This window comes from Pseudophryne corroboree, chromosome 4 (assembly GCF_028390025.1).
Source record: "Pseudophryne corroboree isolate aPseCor3 chromosome 4, aPseCor3.hap2, whole genome shotgun sequence".
NCBI classification, from domain to species: Eukaryota; Metazoa; Chordata; class Amphibia; order Anura; family Myobatrachidae; genus Pseudophryne; species Pseudophryne corroboree.
Genome location: NC_086447.1, coordinates 480331992 through 480350934, shown reverse-complemented (window position 1 = coordinate 480350934; position 18943 = coordinate 480331992). Strand labels below are relative to the sequence as shown.

The window sequence follows — 18943 nt, the reverse complement described above, 5'->3', positions numbered from 1 at the left end:
CAAACAACATGCATTGAAATGACCTGCATTTCAGCATATTTCTGGTGTTAAATTGCTGCTCTGTTAAGGCTAGCGATATTTTTGGTCTTGTTTGTAAGATAAAAAAAATGAGAGATTTTTCTTTTTAAATATTGCCCCCCACATTTCTGCCTTGTCTTAGAGGTACAGTTTATATGCAGAATTAGGTAACATTAACATTTTGTATATAACACTGGAATTCATTGTCCTTATATTACCCTGCTTTGTATTTACATTTACTGGACAGTGATGTATACTCAGTAGGAAAGATCACATTCAATGTAAAAAAAAAAAAAAAAGGTTCTGTTGACTTAATACATTTTCATAGGTTGTCTTACTTTCTTACACCTTCCGTAATAATTTCACCATTCATTTATATAGTGTTTCAAGTACTCTCAATATAAACGTTCTATGGGAACATAAAATAATATTGTATGCATGTTACCACCAACTTCCTTTATTTATGACTGTTCCAGTGTGCCACAAGTTACCCTCCCTTGTTTTTATGTACCAAACGACTGAGATCCTGACACTTTGGCATGTCACCTGTTTGGCATTCCTGAAATAACTCACTGATTAAATGTTCTGTTTTTATTTATTCATATAGGTTACATGAACGTGTTTGTGTGTATACATCTAGCTAGCATTTATCTTTCATTGTGTTTTCATTTTCCAGTAAATATGGGGTTTCCACTCACTTATTGTTATGCTGTGCAAGTTCAATAGAATGGGTAGGACTTTATACACTTGAAATATTATTAGAATGCAAATACACACACACACACACACACACACACACACACACACACACACACACACACACACACACACACACACACACTTCTTGTGATAATGTCCAAAAAATGAGCAGATTGCGTAGATGATGAGAGACTATCCTTTCAAATCTATACTTCTATGTTTAGTTGTATACATTAGTTATGCTATTACATAATTAGCTTAAATTGATAGATATAATACTAATGGGAAGGGAAAACATGGAAACACTGGAAAGGAATATCTCCCACAATTGGTGATCACTCGCTGTTCCAGACAAAGCTCAATTCCAGATGAACATGTACCAACATCCGGAAACACTGAAGTAACCCACTCTTTGGCAGAAAATTACAGGATTGGATAGCATAATAACAGTAATAGAACTATCATTCTATTTTGAAGCCTCTGAAATAACTGTTTTATAAGTAATACTGAATGTATCTTAAGTAGTATATACTCGCAAAACATTGTGCAAGTGCACACTCCCAACTTGCTATCATAAAGGAATAATATATATTAAAAGAACACCTCTATTAATCTTTTCAATTAAGTGAAGGCAGCACACGGCACAAGCTGAGGCAGCCCATATGCTGTGTTCCAATCACCCAAATATTAAAGCCCCTTTAATTGATTTATCTAAAGAACATTCAGCAGATTCAAGGTGGCAGCCAGCCAGGAAATCCCAGAAGATGTCACCGAGGTGGGAGCTCAAAACCGTTTTGCCAATTTGTTTTTCTTCTTCTTTCTAGGTTCATTAAAATAATCCAATTATGGTTCACACAAGTATTTATCTTGTACTAAAACACCACTATTCTTATTATAAAAAATAAACACAGCAAATGTATATTACTACAGACAGTTTCCACAGTGACAACATCTTTGCTTTCAGTCTCAAAAAGGCAAACATATTTGTGATTACTTTAATAATAATAAAAATAATTATAATATAACAACCACTTATAATAAAGGTAAATAACCCAACAAATCTAAATATCTTAATTTAAAAAAATGAAGCACGTAAGACATAGAACAAGCTGTAAATCTGATTTTTGGGTTTTGGGAGAGTGTATTGACATGAAAGAGGAAATGTGCTGAGAACACACAAGATGACACAGAAGTGCTTTGGCTGGAAGGAAAGCCCCCTCTATCTCAGCTGCAGTTACTAAGAGCACAGCTCACAAGAGTGCATTTTTCCAGCAGAAATATTTAGCTTGGCCGCCAGCCAGAGAATGCTGGAAGAATAGACTGAATTAGGGGATTTACCTTCCACGTGCTTGGCACGCGTCATTAGAGACTCTTAGCAACTCTCTCTCCACTCACTCTATTTCTCCTTCAGCCTGTACAGTGGATGTGAAGTATTAAACTGAATCTGTGGGACATAAACTAATATTTAAAAGGTGAATTCTAATCATTTTATGACTGGACACAATGCTGTGTCCATTGCATTTACATACGCACTTAAAAACAGCCCATAGATGCCAGCTGTGCTTGTTTATAAAGAAAATGTACAGGTATTGAAGGTTTAGCCTCATTTTCTTTAAATATAATAATAAACTGCTCTATCCTTGGTTCTGTGCACTACATTTCGTTCTCAGTATTTGTTCTTGATCTCCACGGTGTTTGCACTATTATCTGTTAGTATTATCTGTTAGTATTATAAGCCCAGTGTTCATATTAAGCAACAAGGCATATTATTCTTATGGCTATATATACAGTACTACGAAGGCAAAAAAAAAAAGGGTCTTGAAAATTATTTATAATTCTAATTTAACACAGAGTAAAATTTTATCGGGTGCTACTATTGTTTTGTCATGAACCACCTCTTAAAGTTATACACACACACACTCAGCAATGTGTATTGTATGTTAACAAATACAAACAGGGAGATTACAGCCGCACAGTAGATGAATGTATTTATTAGTCAATCAGTGCTGTGTAATGAGTGATGTATGTTCACACCCCATTAAGACGCATACAGACATTTACACCCCATTAACCAAGAGGGGAGGGATGTTCTCACCTAGTCTGGCAGTTCTGCTGCAGTTTATTCTGCTGCTGTGAACATTAACAGACTATAACACTTGCCAACTTATTTGCATTGGGAAAACACATTTCATCAAAGCTGGAAACAAAAGGTGGAATCACCAGGTGGCTGCGCTTTAACTTGTATGTAGGAGAACTACAAAATTGCACTTTAATAAGTTTGTTTTTTTTGTAATTTTCCATAAAATAACATTTCTTAAACTGCCCATACTTTCATATGTAACTTACTTCCATAAAAATGTTTCATTTTAGTTCCCATTAAAAGAAGGGAACATAGGGTTTACGTACATCTCCGATGGTGGGCCGTTTGCGCATGTGCAGGAATCATCCTGCGTCCTCGCATGCAGTGCCCCCAAGCCACAGCCTGATTGACAGTTAACAGACTGCGGGCGTTTGGAGGCGGGGAGTAATAAGAGCTGGGCAGTGTTTCTAAAATGGGCGGTGTGTCGCCCTGTTTTCTGGGAGTGGAGAAGCCAGGGCCTGCTTCATTGCATGCAGATTCCGTGGCCCCAGCAGCGTGAACAGCCCTCCATATTTTTCTGCTGTATTCTTTAAGTGAGTTTGTTGGTACGCGCCTTTGATTATATTGTGGTGGTGAGCAGGGGCGTAACTAGAACTTTGTGGGCCCCATAGCAAAATTTTGAAAGGGCCCCCCTACTACAGAGAGGGGAGGTAGAGTAGGGTTACAGGGTGTCACGTACACACACACACGGGTAGGAGGGTACAGGGTCACATACATGGATTAGGGGGGCACATTGTTATTGTTATACACACGGGTACAGAGTGCATACGCACAGGTGTAGGGGGGTACAGGGTGTCACACACACAGGAGTAAAGGGGTATGGGGTGTCAGAAACACACGCGTAGAGGAATACAGGGCTCCCTATGCACTCACGCTCTGTGTCGGAGAGGGAGAACAGTGGACCCAGGTACAGGCCTCCATAGCTCTCCTAAGCACCGGAGCTGCCTCTTCTGTCAGGTTCGGGACCAGGGGTAGCTGTGCTTTGGAATGGGAGGCAGAGCTTTGTTTCCACCTCAAGGGGCGGCTGTTGGAGTTTTGGAGGGTGCCGGACAGAAACTCCATCACCTCTAATTCCCCATGGGAGTCCCATCCTGCAGCACACAGCCCCCTCCCCCCCCCCAATAACCCTATACCCTACTCTTCCTGTCCCCCAAATTCACCCCATACTCCTTTATACACGCACCCCTTAGTCCCCCTGTTCCCCCACATACACACCCTATCCCAGGGATTTTCAACCTTTTACAACTCGCGGCACACTGAATAAGATTTAAATATTGCCAAGGCACACTCAAATATAATGGTGATGCAGGATGCAGTTGCGTGTCCTAGGATGTCATGTCACAGCTTCTCCATAGGTAATGCCGGAGCCACATCTGAGAAAGCCAGAAGAGCCCAACACTGCCTGGACCCAAAATTAGAACTGGCTCTGCAACCACTAAACCCACCAGTATTTATCGTTCCAGGGCCTCAGTAGCGGCAAAACACTGATGGGCCTGGCTGTGCTTCTATGGTGGCACACCTGGAGACTGCTCAGGGCACACTAGTGTGCCACGGCACAGTGGTTGAAAAACACTGCCCTATCCCCACACATACACAGCCCTGCATCTGGGTGGTGACCTCCTCCGTCTTCAAACTGGCTGGAGCTTCTTCACCAGATGCATGGCCCTCTCCCGGTAGCCACTTTCAGCATAGTCAGTACCAAGCGGGGCACCTCGGGGGAACCCGGCGGGACTTGTATTTAGTTAGCCATGGTGGGGAGCGCGGATGAGCTGAGGCTGAGATAGCCATGGAGCACAGAAGCGCTGGCCAGCGCTACTACTGCTCACGACGCCCGTCCTCCAACTGGGAGGGGGTGTGAGGTGTCAGAGAGGTGCGGGTGTGCCGTCGAAGCGGTCGGCTATGGCCGGGTAAGGGGAAACTGTGTTGTAAGGTCACGCAGTAACTGTTGGGTATGGGGAAGCTGTTTGTGGATATGCCAGGGGCACGTGGTAGTGGCTGAATATGGGGTCCCATGTGGGCGCGCACCAGATTACTAGCGGGGGCTGCTGGGCTCCTGTGGCCTATCAGGCCTCTCCCTGCATGACCCCGGAGCAGGGCCGTTTCTATTGGAGGACATGCATTGTGACTGGGTGCAGGAAACGTGGGTCCTGGAGGCAGTTGGGGCCCCATAGCAGCTGCTTCCCCTGCACCCATGGTAGTTATGCCACTGGTTGTGAGGCTCTATCCCGTCCGTTCTTATTCTTATAACTAAAAAAACATGTAGAAGTGACTAAACTGCATTACTAGTGTACCCTGATCAATTTGCTGTGCGACTGAGTGTAAATCTGTCTAAAAAGGACTCCGATTCAAGCAGCAACAGTTTTTCCCCACAACAGGTTCCATGGGCTTCATCTGCGACCTTGTACGTGTGTAATAGAAATTCCTGTGCGGGTAAAGGGGTTTATTCAGGTCACATCGCTAATAAATGCAACAGCAATAACCCTGTGCTGCATGTGCACTAGCAGCCAAGGTGACCTGATCGCATTGGCAGCGAATGCGGATTCAGTATCATATACCGGCGGCCGGGATGCCGGCCGTCAGTATACCGACAGCGGCAACCCAGCCACCAGTATGTCGGCAGTGGGCCGAGCGCTAGAAAGCCCCTTGCGGGCACGGTGCGCTCGCCACAGGTTATATTATCCCTCTATGGTTGTTGTGGAAACCCACAGAGGGAGAATAGCCTGTGTCGCGGGATTCCAGCAACGACATTTCACCACTTGTCGGGATTCTGGCGTCTGTACTGTGATCGCTGAGATCCCGACTGGCAGTATGTTAACAGTTTCCTGCAAAAGCCTCTGCCTGGTTGACAGACAGAGGCATTCGCGGACTGGCATCGGAGCATAACGGGGACAGGTCGGCTGTGTTTTCGGGATGGCTGCATGACATCACACGCACTCGCTCCGATCAAGAAAATGGCGGCTGCAGGGGGTCATCCACAGTTGCTGCAACTGCAATTATATTGTGGTTGCAGCCACTGGGCAGACCATTTAGCATGTTTGGAGGCCTTGCCCTGCGATGGGCGGCCCCCAGCATGCGATAGAAAGGATTGAAGGGTCTGTTTTTTAGCAGAATCTACAATACTTACTGAATAACCCCCAAAGTCACGTGGGCCAGATGTACTAAGCCTTAAAAAGTGATAAAGTGGAGAATGATAAAGTACCAGCCAATCAGATCCTAACTGCCATGTCACAGGCCCTGTTTGAAAAATGAAAGGAGCTGGTTGGCTGGTAGTTTATCACTCTCCACTTTATCAATTTTCAAGGCTTAGTACATCTAGCCTACAGTCTCTGGTACACTGTAAGTGGCTTGTTTTTAACACAAAATATATAGGAAAATACATTACGGTACTGATCTTGGAGCATCTTAGCCACGCAGGGAATCTTGCGTTGTATGACTTATGGATTCCCAGTAAGTGGGGACACATCTGTATAACAATAGTATATACCTAATTGAATGCTATGACTAGGTTGGGAGAGTCAAGAGCTATTTCTCTGACGTCCTAGTGGATGCTGGGAACTCCGAAAGGACCATGGGGAATAGCGGCTCCGCAGGAGACTGGGCACAAAAGTAAAAGCTTTAGGACTAGCTGGTGTGCACTGGCTCCTCCCCCTATGACCCTCCTCCAAGCCTCAGTTAGATTTTTGTGCCCGAACGAGAAGGGTGCAATCTAGGTGGCTCTCCTGAGCTGCTTAGAAAAAGTTTAAATTAGGTTTTTTATTTTCAGTGAGTCCTGCTGGCAACAGGCTCACTGCATCGAGGGACTAAGGGGAGAAGAAGCGAACTCACCTGCGTGCAGAGTGGATTGGGCTTCTTAGGCTACTGGACATTAGCTCCAGAGGGACGATCACAGGCCCAGCCATGGATGGGTCCCAGAGCCGCGCCGCCGTCCCCCTTACAGAGCCAGAAGAGCAGAAGAGGTCCGGAAAATCGGCGGCAGAAGACGTCCTGTCTTCAATAAGGTAGCGCACAGCACCGCAGCTGTGCGCCATTGCTCTCAGCACACTTCACACTCCGGTCACTGAGGGTGCAGGGCGCTGGGGGGGGGGGCGCCCTGAGACGCAATAAAAATACCTTAGATGGCAAAAAATACATCACATATAGCTCCTGGGCTATTTGGATGCATTTAACCCCTGCCAGAATACATAGAAAAACGGGAGATAAGGCCGCCGATAAGGGGGCGGAGCCTATCTCCTCAGCACACTGGCGCCATTTTCCCTCACAGCTCCGTTGGAGGGAAGCTCCCTGGCTCTCCCCTGCAGTCACTACACTACAGAAAGGGTTAAAAAAGAGAGGGGGGGCACTAATTACGCGCAGTATTAAAGATACAGCAGCTATAAGGGGAAAAACACTTATATAAGGTTATCCCTGTATATATATAGCGCTCTGGTGTGTGCTGGCAAACTCTCCCTCTGTCTCCCCAAAGGGCTAGTGGGGTCCTGTCCTCTATCAGAGCATTCCCTGTGTGTGTGCTGTATGTCGGTACTTTTGTGTCGACATGTATGAGGAGAAAAATGATGTGGAGACGGAGCAGATTGCCTGTAATAGTGATGTCACCCCCTAGGGGGTCGACACCTGAGTGGATGAACTGTTGGAAGGAATTACGTGACAGTGTCAGCTCTGTATAAAAGACAGTGGTTGACATGAGACAGCCGGCTACTCAGCTTGTGCCTGTCCAGACGTCTCATAGGCCGTCAGGGGCTCTAAAGCGCCCGTTACCTCAGATGGCAGATATAGACGCCGACACGGATACTGACTCCAGTGTCGACGGTGAAGAGACAAATGTGACTTCCAGTAGGGCCACACGTTACATGATTGAGGCAATGAAAAATGTTTTACACATTTTCTGATAATACAAGTACCACCAAAAAGGGGTATTACGTTCGGTGAGGAAAAACTACCTGTAGTTTTCCTGAATCTGAGAAATTAAATGAGGTGTGTGATGATGCGTGGGTTTCCCCCGATAACAACTGATAATTTCTAAAATGTTATTGGCATTATATCCTTTCCCGCCAGAGGTTAGGGTGCGTTGGGAAACACCCCCTAGGGTGGATAAAGCGCTCACATGCTTGTAAGGGCTCTACCCTCTCCTGAGATGGCCGCCCTTAAGGATCCTGCTGATAGAAAGCAGGAGGGTATCCTAAAATGTATTTACACACATACTGGTGTTATACTGCGACCAGCAATCGCCTCAGCCTGGATGTGCAGTGCTGGGTTGGCGTGGTCGGATTCCCTGACTGAAAATATTGATACCCTAGATAGGGACAGTATATTTTTGCCTATAGAGCATTTAAAAGATGCATTTCTATATATGCGTGATGCACAGCGGAATATTTGCCGACTGGCATCAAGTCTAAGTGCGTTGTCCATTTCTACCAGTAGAGGGTTATGGACACGACAGTGGTCAGGTGATGCGGATTTCAAACGGCATTTGGAAGTATTGCCTTATTAAGGGGAGGAGTTATTTGGGGTCGGTCTTTCAGACCTGGTGGCCACGGCAACGCTGGGAAATCCACGTTTGTACCCCAGGTCGCCTCTCAACATGAGAAGACGCCGTATTATCAGGCGCAGTCTTTTCGTGGACAAGCGGGCAAAAGGTTCCTCATTTCTGCCCCGTGACAGAGGGAGAGGAAAAAGGCTGCAGAAATCAGCCAGTTCCCAGGAACAGAAACCCTCTCCCGCCTCTGCCAAGCCCTCAGTATGACGCTGGGGCTTTACAAGCAGAATCAGGCACGGTGGGGGGCCCGTCTCAATGAATTTCAGCGCGCAGTGGGCTCACTCGCAAGTAGACCCCTGGATCCTTCAGGTGATATCTCAGGGGTACAAATTGGAATTCGAGACGTCTCCCCCTCGCCGTTTCCTAAAGTCGGCTTTACCGATGTCTCCTTCTGACAGGGAGACAGTTTTGGAAGCCATTCACAAGCTGTATTCCCAGCAGGTGATAATCAAGGTACCCCTCCTGCAACGGGGAACGGGGTATTATTCCACACTGTTGTGGTACTGAAGCCGGACGGCTCGTGAGACCGATTCTAAATCTAAAATCTTTGAACACTTACATACAGAGGTTCAAATTCAAGATTGAGTTACTCAGAGCAGTGATTGCGAACCTGGAAGAAGGGGACTACATGATGTCTCAGGACATCAAGGATGCTTACCTTCATGTCCAAATTTACCCTTCTCACCAAGGGTACCTCAGGTTTATGGTACAGAACTGTCACTATCAGTTCAGACGCTGCCGTATGGATGGTCCACGGCACCCCGGGTCTTTACCAAGGTAATGGCCGAAATGATGATATTCCTTCGAAGGAAGGGAATTTTAGTTATCCCTTACTTGGACGATTCCCTGATAAGGGTAAGATCCAGGGAACAGTTGGAGGTCGGTGTAGCACTATCTCAGGTAGTGTTGCGGCAGCACGATTGGATTCTCAATATTCCAAAATCGCAGCTGGTTCCGACGACTCGTCTTCTGTTCCTAGGGATGATCCTGGACACAGTCCAGAAAAAGGTGTTTCTCCCGGAGGAGAAAGCCAGGGAGTTATCCGAGCTAGTCAGGAACCTCCTAAAACCGAGCCAAGTCTCAGTACATCAATGCACAAGGGTTCTGGGTAAAATGGTGGCTTCCTACGAAGCAATCCCATTCGGCAGATTCCACGCAAGAACTTTCCAGTGGGACCTGCTGGACAAATGGTCCGGGTCGCATCTTCAGATGCATCAGCGGATAACCCTGTCACCAAGAACAAGGGTGTCCCTCCTGTGGTGGTTGCAGAGTGCTCATCTTCTAGAGGGCCGCAGATTCGGCATTCAGGACTGGGTCCTGGTGACCACGGATGCCAGCCTGCGAGGCTGGGGAGCAGTCACACAGGGAAGGAATTTCCAGGGCTTATGGTCAAGCCTGGAGACATCACTTCGCATAAATATCCTGAAGCTAAGGGCCATTTACAATGCTCTAAGCTTAGCAAGACCTCTGCTTCAAGGTCAGCCGGTGTTGATCCAGTCGGACAACATCACGGCAGTCACCCACGTAAACAGACAGGGTGGCACAAGAAGCAGGAGGGCAATGGCAGAAGCTGCAAGGATTCTTCGCTGGGCGGAAAATCATGTGATAGCACTGTCAGCAATTCCGGGAGTGGACAACTGGGAAGCAGACTTCCTCAGCAGACACGACCTCCACCCGGGAGAGTGGGGACTTCACCCAGAAGTCTTCCACATGATTATAAACCGTTGGGAAAAACTCGACAGGTATTGCGCCAGGTCAAGGGACCCTCAGGCAATAGCTGTAGACGCTCTGGTAACACCGTGGGTGTACCAGTCAGTGTATGTGTTCCCTCATCTGCCTCTCATACCCAAGGTACTGAGATTGATAAGATGGAGAGGAGTAAGCACTATATTCGTGGCTCCGGATTGGCCAAGAAGGACTTGGTAACCGGAACTTCAAAAGATGCTCACGGAGGATCCGTGGCCTCTACCTCTAAGAAGGGACCTGCTTCAGCAAGGACCCTGTCTGTTCCAAGACTTACCGCGACTGCGTTTGACGGCATGGCGGTTGAACGCCGGATCCTGAAGGAAAAAAGGCATTCCGGATGAAGTCATCCCTATCCTGATCAAAGCCAGGAAGGATGTAACCGCAAAACATTATCACTGCATTTGGCGAAAATATGTTGCGTGGTGCGAGGCCAGTAAGGCCCGACGGAGGAAATTCAACTGGGTCGATTCCTACATTTCCTGCAAACAGGAGTGTCTATGGGCCTGAAATTGGGGTCCATTAAGGTTCAAATTTCGGCCCTGTCAATTTTCTTCCAAAAAGAACTAGCTTCAGTCCCTGAAGTTCAGACGTTGTAAAAGGGGTACTGCATATACAGCCTCCTTTTGTGCCTCCAGTGGCACCTTGGGATCTCAATGTAGTTTTTGGGTTCCAAAAAGTCACATTGGTTTGAACCACTTAAATCTGTGGAGTTAAAATATCTCACATGGAAAGTGGTCATGCTGTTGGCCCTGGCCTGGGCCAGGCGCGTGTCAGAATTGGCGGCTTTATCCTGTAAAAGCCCTTATCTGATTTTCCATTCGGACAGGGCGGAATTGAGGACTCGTCCTCAGTTTCTCCCCAAGGTGGTTTCAGCGTTTCACCTGAACCAACCTATTGTGGTGCCTGCGGCTACTAGGGACTTGGAGGACTCCAAGTTGCTAGACGTTGTCAGGGCCCTGAAAATATATGTTTCCAGGACGGCTGGAGTCAGAAAATCTGACTCGCTGTTTATCCTGTATGCACCCAACAAGCTGGGTGCTCCTGCTTCTAAGCAGACTATTGCTCGTTGGATTTGTAGTACAATTCAGCTTGCACATTCTGTGGCAGGCCTGCCACAGCCAAAAATCTGTAAATGCCCACTCCACAAGGAAGATGGGCTCATCTTGGGCGGCTGCCCGAGGGGTCTCGGCTTTACAACTTTGCCGAGCAGCTACTTGGTCAGGAGCAAATACGTTTGTAAAATTCTACAAAATTGATACCCTGGCTGAGGAGGACCTGGAGTTCTCTCATTTGGTGCTGCAGAGTCATCCGCACTCTCCCGCCCGTTTGGGAGCTTTGGTATAATCCCCATGGTCCTTTCGGAGTTCCCAGCATCCACTAGGACGTCAGAGAAAATAAGAATTTACTTACCGATAATTCTATTTCTCATAGTCCGTAGTGGATGCTGGGCGCCCATCCCAAGTGCGGATTGTCTGCAATACTTGTACATAGTTACAAAAATCGGGTTATTATTGTTGTGAGCCATCTTTTCAGAGGCTCCTCTGTTATCATGCTGTTAACTGGGTTCAGATCACAGGTTGTACGGTGTGATTGGTGTGGCTGGTATGAGTCTTACCCGGGATTCAAAATCCTTCCTTATTGTGTACGCTCGTCCGGGCACAGTATCCTAACTGAGGCTTGGAGGAGGGTCATAGGGGGAGGAGCCAGTGCACACCAGCTAGTCCTAAAGCTTTTACTTTTGTGCCCAGTCTCCTGCGGAGCCGCTATTCCCCATGGTCCTTTCGGAGTTCCCAGCATCCACTACGGACTATGAGAAATAGAATTATCGGTAAGTAAATTCTTATTTTTTCTAGACTTAGGGGGGAATTACAATTCTTCCATTTTAAAAAAACTCAGTTTTCATGCGAAAAAAACACAGATCCGGTGATAAATTCCTGGATCCGTGTTTTTTTGCAATCGCGGCTGCGAAAACGGGTCAGTTATCAGGGATTTTTTTTTCTCCTGCCTCTGGGCAGGTGAAAAAACCCCCCCAATACTGCCAGCTTAAGGGGCTAATTAAATAGTCCCCTGGGGATCAATTAGCAATGGCTAATTGAATTCCCCCTTAGTCGTTTTATGAACTTACAGAATGATGATTTTCTAAAATATCGTAACCTTTACAAACAATACAGAATTTAATTTCAAGATTTTGATACAGATTTTGAAGTCCGTGATGATGTACAGTACGTTAATAGTCAGTAATAAATATGATCATTAATACTACGCACCCATAGTCTGTATTAGTGAACCATTGCGGTGTGGACAGGTTGCAGTTGATAACTGAATTTCAACTAACATTTTAAATTCTCGTAATAAAATAGACTCCTTTCTTTCTGAGAACCATGTAAATTAGGCTTACCATTAGCCAAATAACAAAAGCTGTATTACAGCTGATTTCTAAACCACTCCTGGGAATTTGAGAATACTGTTGGCACAAGCCATGGGCATCCATATGGCTTCACACATAAACACTTTGAAATACGGGGCCATACCCAGCAGAGTGGCATGCTGTCTGCCAGGGGGTTGGCAGCATTAGCTAAGCCAGTGAAACTAGCTTGATATAGACATAATATTCTGGAGACCTCACACGTAGAGCACATCTCACACAATGCTCATCATCTATGCAACAGTTATCATCCTTCTCTTTTCTGGACAAAACCTTCAGCCTCAATGTTCTCACAGTGCGGAGAAAGTAGAACAGACGTTTATCAGACCACCCAAATAAAATAAAATAAAATGCCTCTGTGACTTTTATGGAATATAATGTTTACAGCAAAAATCTCTCTCTTTGACTCTTCAAGGCTTTCAAAATATACACTTGTACACCGTGATGCGGCAGTGATGTGTATTGCCTGGTCTGAATACAAGCCTTGCAGTATATTGTTAGAAATACACGGTGAAATCGATATATTACACATACTTAAAAGTAAATCAACATTCGATTGCAAGCTTTAGTTCTATTTTAGCAACACAGAAACATTTGATTATATACCAGAAAAAAAAAATAATATGCTACATTAATAAAGAATTTTCTTTAAAATGAAAAGCAGCAAATTCTTCACAGACCTTTCTTCATTAAATTCTTATTTGCCCTGTAATCTCCTTTTGATCACTAAAGTTATAAGAATATATCCACCTCCCACTCCTCTTCTGATGGTATCAGCGCATGGCTTGTGACCAGGCAGCATGATGAATTAAATGTATGACAGTTATGACAGGTGAGGAGTGCTTGGTTGGGGCTTACACAGCAGGGATAAGACAAAGCCCCCATTTAAGAACAAAACCCCCTGCCCGATTGTGATGCCATTAATGACAAACCACAGAATCACTCTTTATTTGGCCTTCTAAATGAGGAGCAAGCTGATACCACAGACAAAGCATTGTTAGCATGGAGGCCGTTTCTAAACCAAGCCGCACAAGCAACTCATTTAAAAGGGCTGCCTGCTTGCTCAGCTTTTGACATAAGTGTGTCTCAACATTTTCAATATAAGATCATCCATAAAATGGTGCATTAAAATACAGCCACAAGTTTACAGCTGGCCTAAGTGGAATTATGGTATATAACCCTGAAAATCATCTAGAGGGATCGAGATAAGCCACAGGGAGAGACTAGATCAGCAAATCCAAAGAATTTTGGAAGTCAATCCATTAGGATTATTAGGACAGCTCTTTGATTTTGGAAACCACAGCCTAAAAATATGGAAGCCACAAGCTCCCAAGACTGACTTTATCTCCTCTCCTCACGTGACTTATTGAGACATGACATTTTTATTTTTAAAAGTTGCATATGAATTCACATATTTTTAAAGTTATTGGTTAATTAATGATAGATTTACAAATTAGGCCCTGAGTCTGTATATGGAGGACAACAGAACTTGGCATGGAAAAAAAACTGTGGCTGCTGCATCGTAGCACTTCGTACACAGATTAGGAGACTCAGGGGGATATTCAATTATCCCCGGTAAAACATCGGGTCCGAAAAACTGCAGTTTTTCTGACTTTTTTCCGATGTTTCACCGATTTTTCTTTTTACAGGCTTTCCAGATTGATCGCCTGTAAAAAAAACTCTTTCTCCCGAAACACACAGGTTCAGTGAAACGGTGCTGTTCCCGGGGATTCTGCTTCGCCTGCCGGAGGCAGGTGAAACAAAATCCCTGATAAGCCGCGTCACGCGCCGGCTTATCGGGGCTATTTAGATAGCCCCCGGCGGAACTATTAGCCCCGGTAAATTACCGGGGCTAATTGGATATCTCTCTCAGTCACACACAGATATACAAGTGTTGAATATCAAATTAATCAGCACAGTCTCCTAGTGCATAACAGCCGCAATACTAAGATGCATTTTCAGCAAAAAATATGCCTGATGCTAGCAGAGTCTCATGGAACCTTGTGTGATGAGAGGGGCTGTTTGGCACAATTGCAGCAATGATGTATGGGGACACAATTGTATGTGTGTGTGTCTATCATTAAAACATGTTACAAGTCTGGTGCATCATGTTGCCTGGGCATATTCAGTAGAGTCCTCCTCTCTGTTCTGAAAGCAATCTGTGGTATTTGCATTGTGTCTGAGGATAAACAAAAGGGCTGTACTGACGGGGAGATTTCCCCAGAGATGTGTGCTGAGCGGTCTAGCACAGACCGCTCAGCACACATCTCTTCCCGCTGAGAACAGCGCGATATGCTGAGCGAGGGGGGGACACGGGGGGCCGATCATTTCACCCAGCGGTGAAATGAGCAACCTGCTAGATTGTGCCTGCATGCAGGCCAAATCTAGCACCGGTGATAGCGACACGCGGGACCGCGCATTGATGTCGCCGGTACCCCTACACACGGAGCAATGTTCAGCTAATTTCTAAGCAATCTAGTCAGATTGCTTAGAAATTAGCTGAACATCGTTCCGTGTGTACACCCCTTAACAGATTAAGCTGGCTGTTAAAAGGAAGAAATAATAGTAATCGCCCCCTTCCCCCCCAAAAAATAAAAATCCCCCCTCCCCCGGAAAATAATATCGATTAGACATAGTTCAAGTGACTTATCCATATAGAACATGTATTTTTATATCTCATGGGGGGGCCTCGGTATTTGTAATTCTAAACCAGATATTATTTAGTAGGTGTCAGGACAGGTACTCTCCCTAACACAAGCCACTTGTCGGGTGTACGCTACCAGCTGCAGGTGACTCTACCAGTGGGATAAATGAATCCTATCTGATGTGGGCCGTAAGTCCTTCCTCCCCACGGCCCAGCCTGTGTGTGCTGAGAAGGCCTGGTTTGTGTCTGTCCACAGCTCAGCACACCATGGGAAGAAGAGTCAGAGAGGACATACAGGAAAATGGCTTTCAGTGCCTTATCTGAGTGACAGAACACTTAACTTTCACCACCTGGATCTAGCCTTGGAAAGGAAACAGTTGTGCTTAATTATTGTCTCCTTACTGATCCCAGACAACTACTGTTTAATCATATGTCCAACTAATATTGGCTGGCAAAAAAAGCTATTTTTAGTGAGGACAGTGATTTTCCTCCTTTCATCTGTGAGTAATGTACTTCCTCCGAGTCTCTGCCATACCACAAGCCAGTCTGCACCAGATGCTGGATATTAGGTAAAATTAGAGACCGGGCATCATACCCCTTGTGAGGTGCTTTGATGTTTGAACTTTACTCACTTGAAGCTATTTTTAATTAAAGATATCCTATGTTTCTTCTCTTTCACTGTTATCTTAATTACAATTTCAGTAAAGTTGCACTAATGCTTCCGGAACAAAGAAAAAAAGCCATTTATATATTACTGTTGCAGACCTTATGACCAATAGTTAGTCAGTGCAATTGAGTGTTTAGGAACAGGATCAGATGAACAATGGACTCATAGCAGCAAAAGCTAGTTATGCAGGGGGCAGCTTTTGCTTCAACTAGAAGGTATCATGTAGAGGCGCTGGATGTACTTTCTCCCCAGCGCATAGTTATAAACAAATATACATGTGTCTAACGGTGCATCCAGCTCTGCACACTAGCACATGAGCCAGGCTTACATCAGAAGCAGCAAACTTTTGTACTTACCTACTATAATAGACAAGGAAAGCTTTGCATTTACCTATTTGTACACAATATAATAACAATAGAGAATAGTGAATAAAGATACAAAAGTCGCACTTTCCATATAAAATGTAATTAGGTTTGAATACAAGTTAAATTAAATGCTAACATCTATTGATTTCTTCGTTAAGAATATATTTCCTGCTACAGTTCAAATAGAAATTGCAATTAAATAATGTTGAATTATTATTATTATTACCCTTTATTTATATGGCGCCACAAGGGTTCCGCAGCGCCCAATTACAGAGTACATAAATAATCAAAACAGGAAAATAGTGACTTACAGTTGAAGACAACATAGGACAAGTACAGGGTAAATAAACATAGCTACAGCCGCAGATGACACTGAAATACGTATCAGGTGTCAGAAAACCGGTGCAGTTGAAGACTATTAAAGTAAGAAAATAGCTACGTCTTCTAATGTAGTGGCCACACTAAGGAATTACTGTCAGTGGGAGGAGCCAAGACTCCTTCAGCAAATCAGAAGCTAGCTAGTTTTGGCAATAATCATCATGGCACCTGCAAGGGATTTGCCCCCTTGAGTGTAAAGGGCCCCATACACTAGGACGATAATGCTTGATTTCATCCGATTTCGAGCATTCAGCCCGATATATCGGATGAAATCGGGCATTTTGGAGGTGTTTCTGATCCGATCCGCGTTCCCGTGAGCATCGGATCGGATCCTCCAGATTGAATGTGCTGCACATTCTATCTGGCCCGACCCCGCAGGCATGGCTGGGATCGTCCAGGATCGTCCAAGATACATCGTATGCAAAAGGACAGCATACGATGTATCATGGGCGATCCTGCCCCCCGTGAGTCTGCCGGGGGTGATCGCCCGTGACATGTCAGATGGACATGTCGCGGTAGTGTATGGGGCCCTTAAGTGTCCTGGGCTACCTCTGTCATAGATATGTTTATACGCTCTTACAGTACTCTACATACTGTATACTAGACCAAACCTTTCCTGCCCTGGTGTACCGTACAAGCATATACAATCTGCATACATATATATTCTATGGATTGTTGGTGCGCAAGCATATAATTGAAATACTATATATTATGAAAAAAATAGACATGCTGTGTGTCCTACTCTACATGCGCATCAAAATGTTGGGTGTCTACTTCCACCATGTGATCCATTGATCATCTACTGTATCTACTAATCTTTATTATTTAATTTTGCTCCTGTTCCATGATTCAGTTTTCTCTAAAGTGAAACAATTCTTACTGATGACTTTAACATGGCCTATCTTTAATATATTATGTCCCCCAGGATCCCATCATTGTTATATTTGAGATTTGTATCACAACATGACTTGACGTACTGGAGAGCGCAATCCATTCATTATTTCTTCAATATATTTCTACAGAAAAACAATGGACGGCTTGTAGAAAATTAGGCTACATAAAGATCCTGATCCCAGATTCAGGTAATAAGATGTGCTTTCTGTTGGGGTCTATCCTTTTTGTTATTAAGGAGGGGGTCATCCAAAAACACACACTTTAAGGCAAACATATATACTGCCATTTGGGCAGATAAACCATATTACTCCTGGCTGTAGGTAAGACACTGGGAGTGTGTTGGCACGAAACAATAACAGACTACAATCTGGAAGTGGTGAAAATGTGCCCAGATCGAATGGCAGAGTTCAACCAACCTACATGACAGTCTGTGTTACAGAAACAATAGCACCACCAGAACAGTGTTGCCGAGAATGATGTACGTAACACAGTTTCAGCATGATGGTAAATTAATTTAAAATGAAATTGTATCTTGTCAATTATCTATTATAACTGAGAAGTTGCACTGGCATACTGGCCCTCATTCCGAGTTGTTCGCTCGCTGCTTTTAGCAGCATTGCACACGCTAAGCCGCCGCCTACTGGGAGTGAATCTTAGCTTAGCAGAATTGCGAACGAAAGATTCTCAAAATTGCAAATAAAAATTTCTTAGCAGTTTCTGAGTAGCTCGGGACTTACTCTGCCACTGCGATCAGTTCAGTCAGTTTTTTTCCTGGTTTGACGTCACAAACACACCAAGCGTTCGCCCAGACACTCCCCCGTTTCTCCAGCCACTCCCGCGTTTTCCCCAGAAACGGCAGCGTTTTTTCACACACTCCCATAAAACGGTCAGTTTCCGCCCAGAAACACCCACTTCCTGTCAATCACACTCCGATCACCAGAACGAAGAAAAAACCTCGTAATGCTGTGAGTAAAATACCAGCTTCTTAGCAAATTTACTTGACGCAGCCGCAGTGCGAACATTGCGCATGCGCAGTTAGTGGAAAATCGCACCGATGCGAAGAAAAATAATGAGCGAACAACTCGGAATGAGGGCCATAGTACTGTAAATGTTGTTCCTTTAACTTCTTCCATGTGCTAAGCACAGGTTTATCAGTCAAACCTATTGTCATTCGGAGTCAAGTGATTTGAATTTGAATTTTGCATACAAGGAAATATGCATTTGTTTTAATGGCTGTAGTACTTCACAGTATTTATCTGAATATTTATACTACTACTGTATATGCTTCAAAACAGCAGTTAACCTTCAGTGTAATATGCAAATGGAATAAGCTTTCTGTGCATGAGTGGCCTAATCTGACCTTTTGTGATTAGGCTGAAAATTGGGGTGGTCTTCAGTATGCTAGCGGTCGGGCTCCCGGCGACCAGCATACCG

At 44.8% G+C, this 18943-nt stretch overlaps 1 long non-coding RNA gene across 2 annotated transcripts in view; it reads left to right on the top strand.

The window, feature by feature from the left end:
• LOC134909792 (uncharacterized) overlaps window positions 1-18943 on the top strand; it is a 48312-nt gene that overhangs the window by 4630 nt on the left and 24739 nt on the right. For both annotated transcript variants that reach the window (XR_010176028.1, XR_010176029.1), the window contains exon 3: window positions 17638-17697. This is a non-coding gene — a long non-coding RNA (uncharacterized LOC134909792). The remainder of the gene's footprint in view (window positions 1-17637; window positions 17698-18943) is intronic.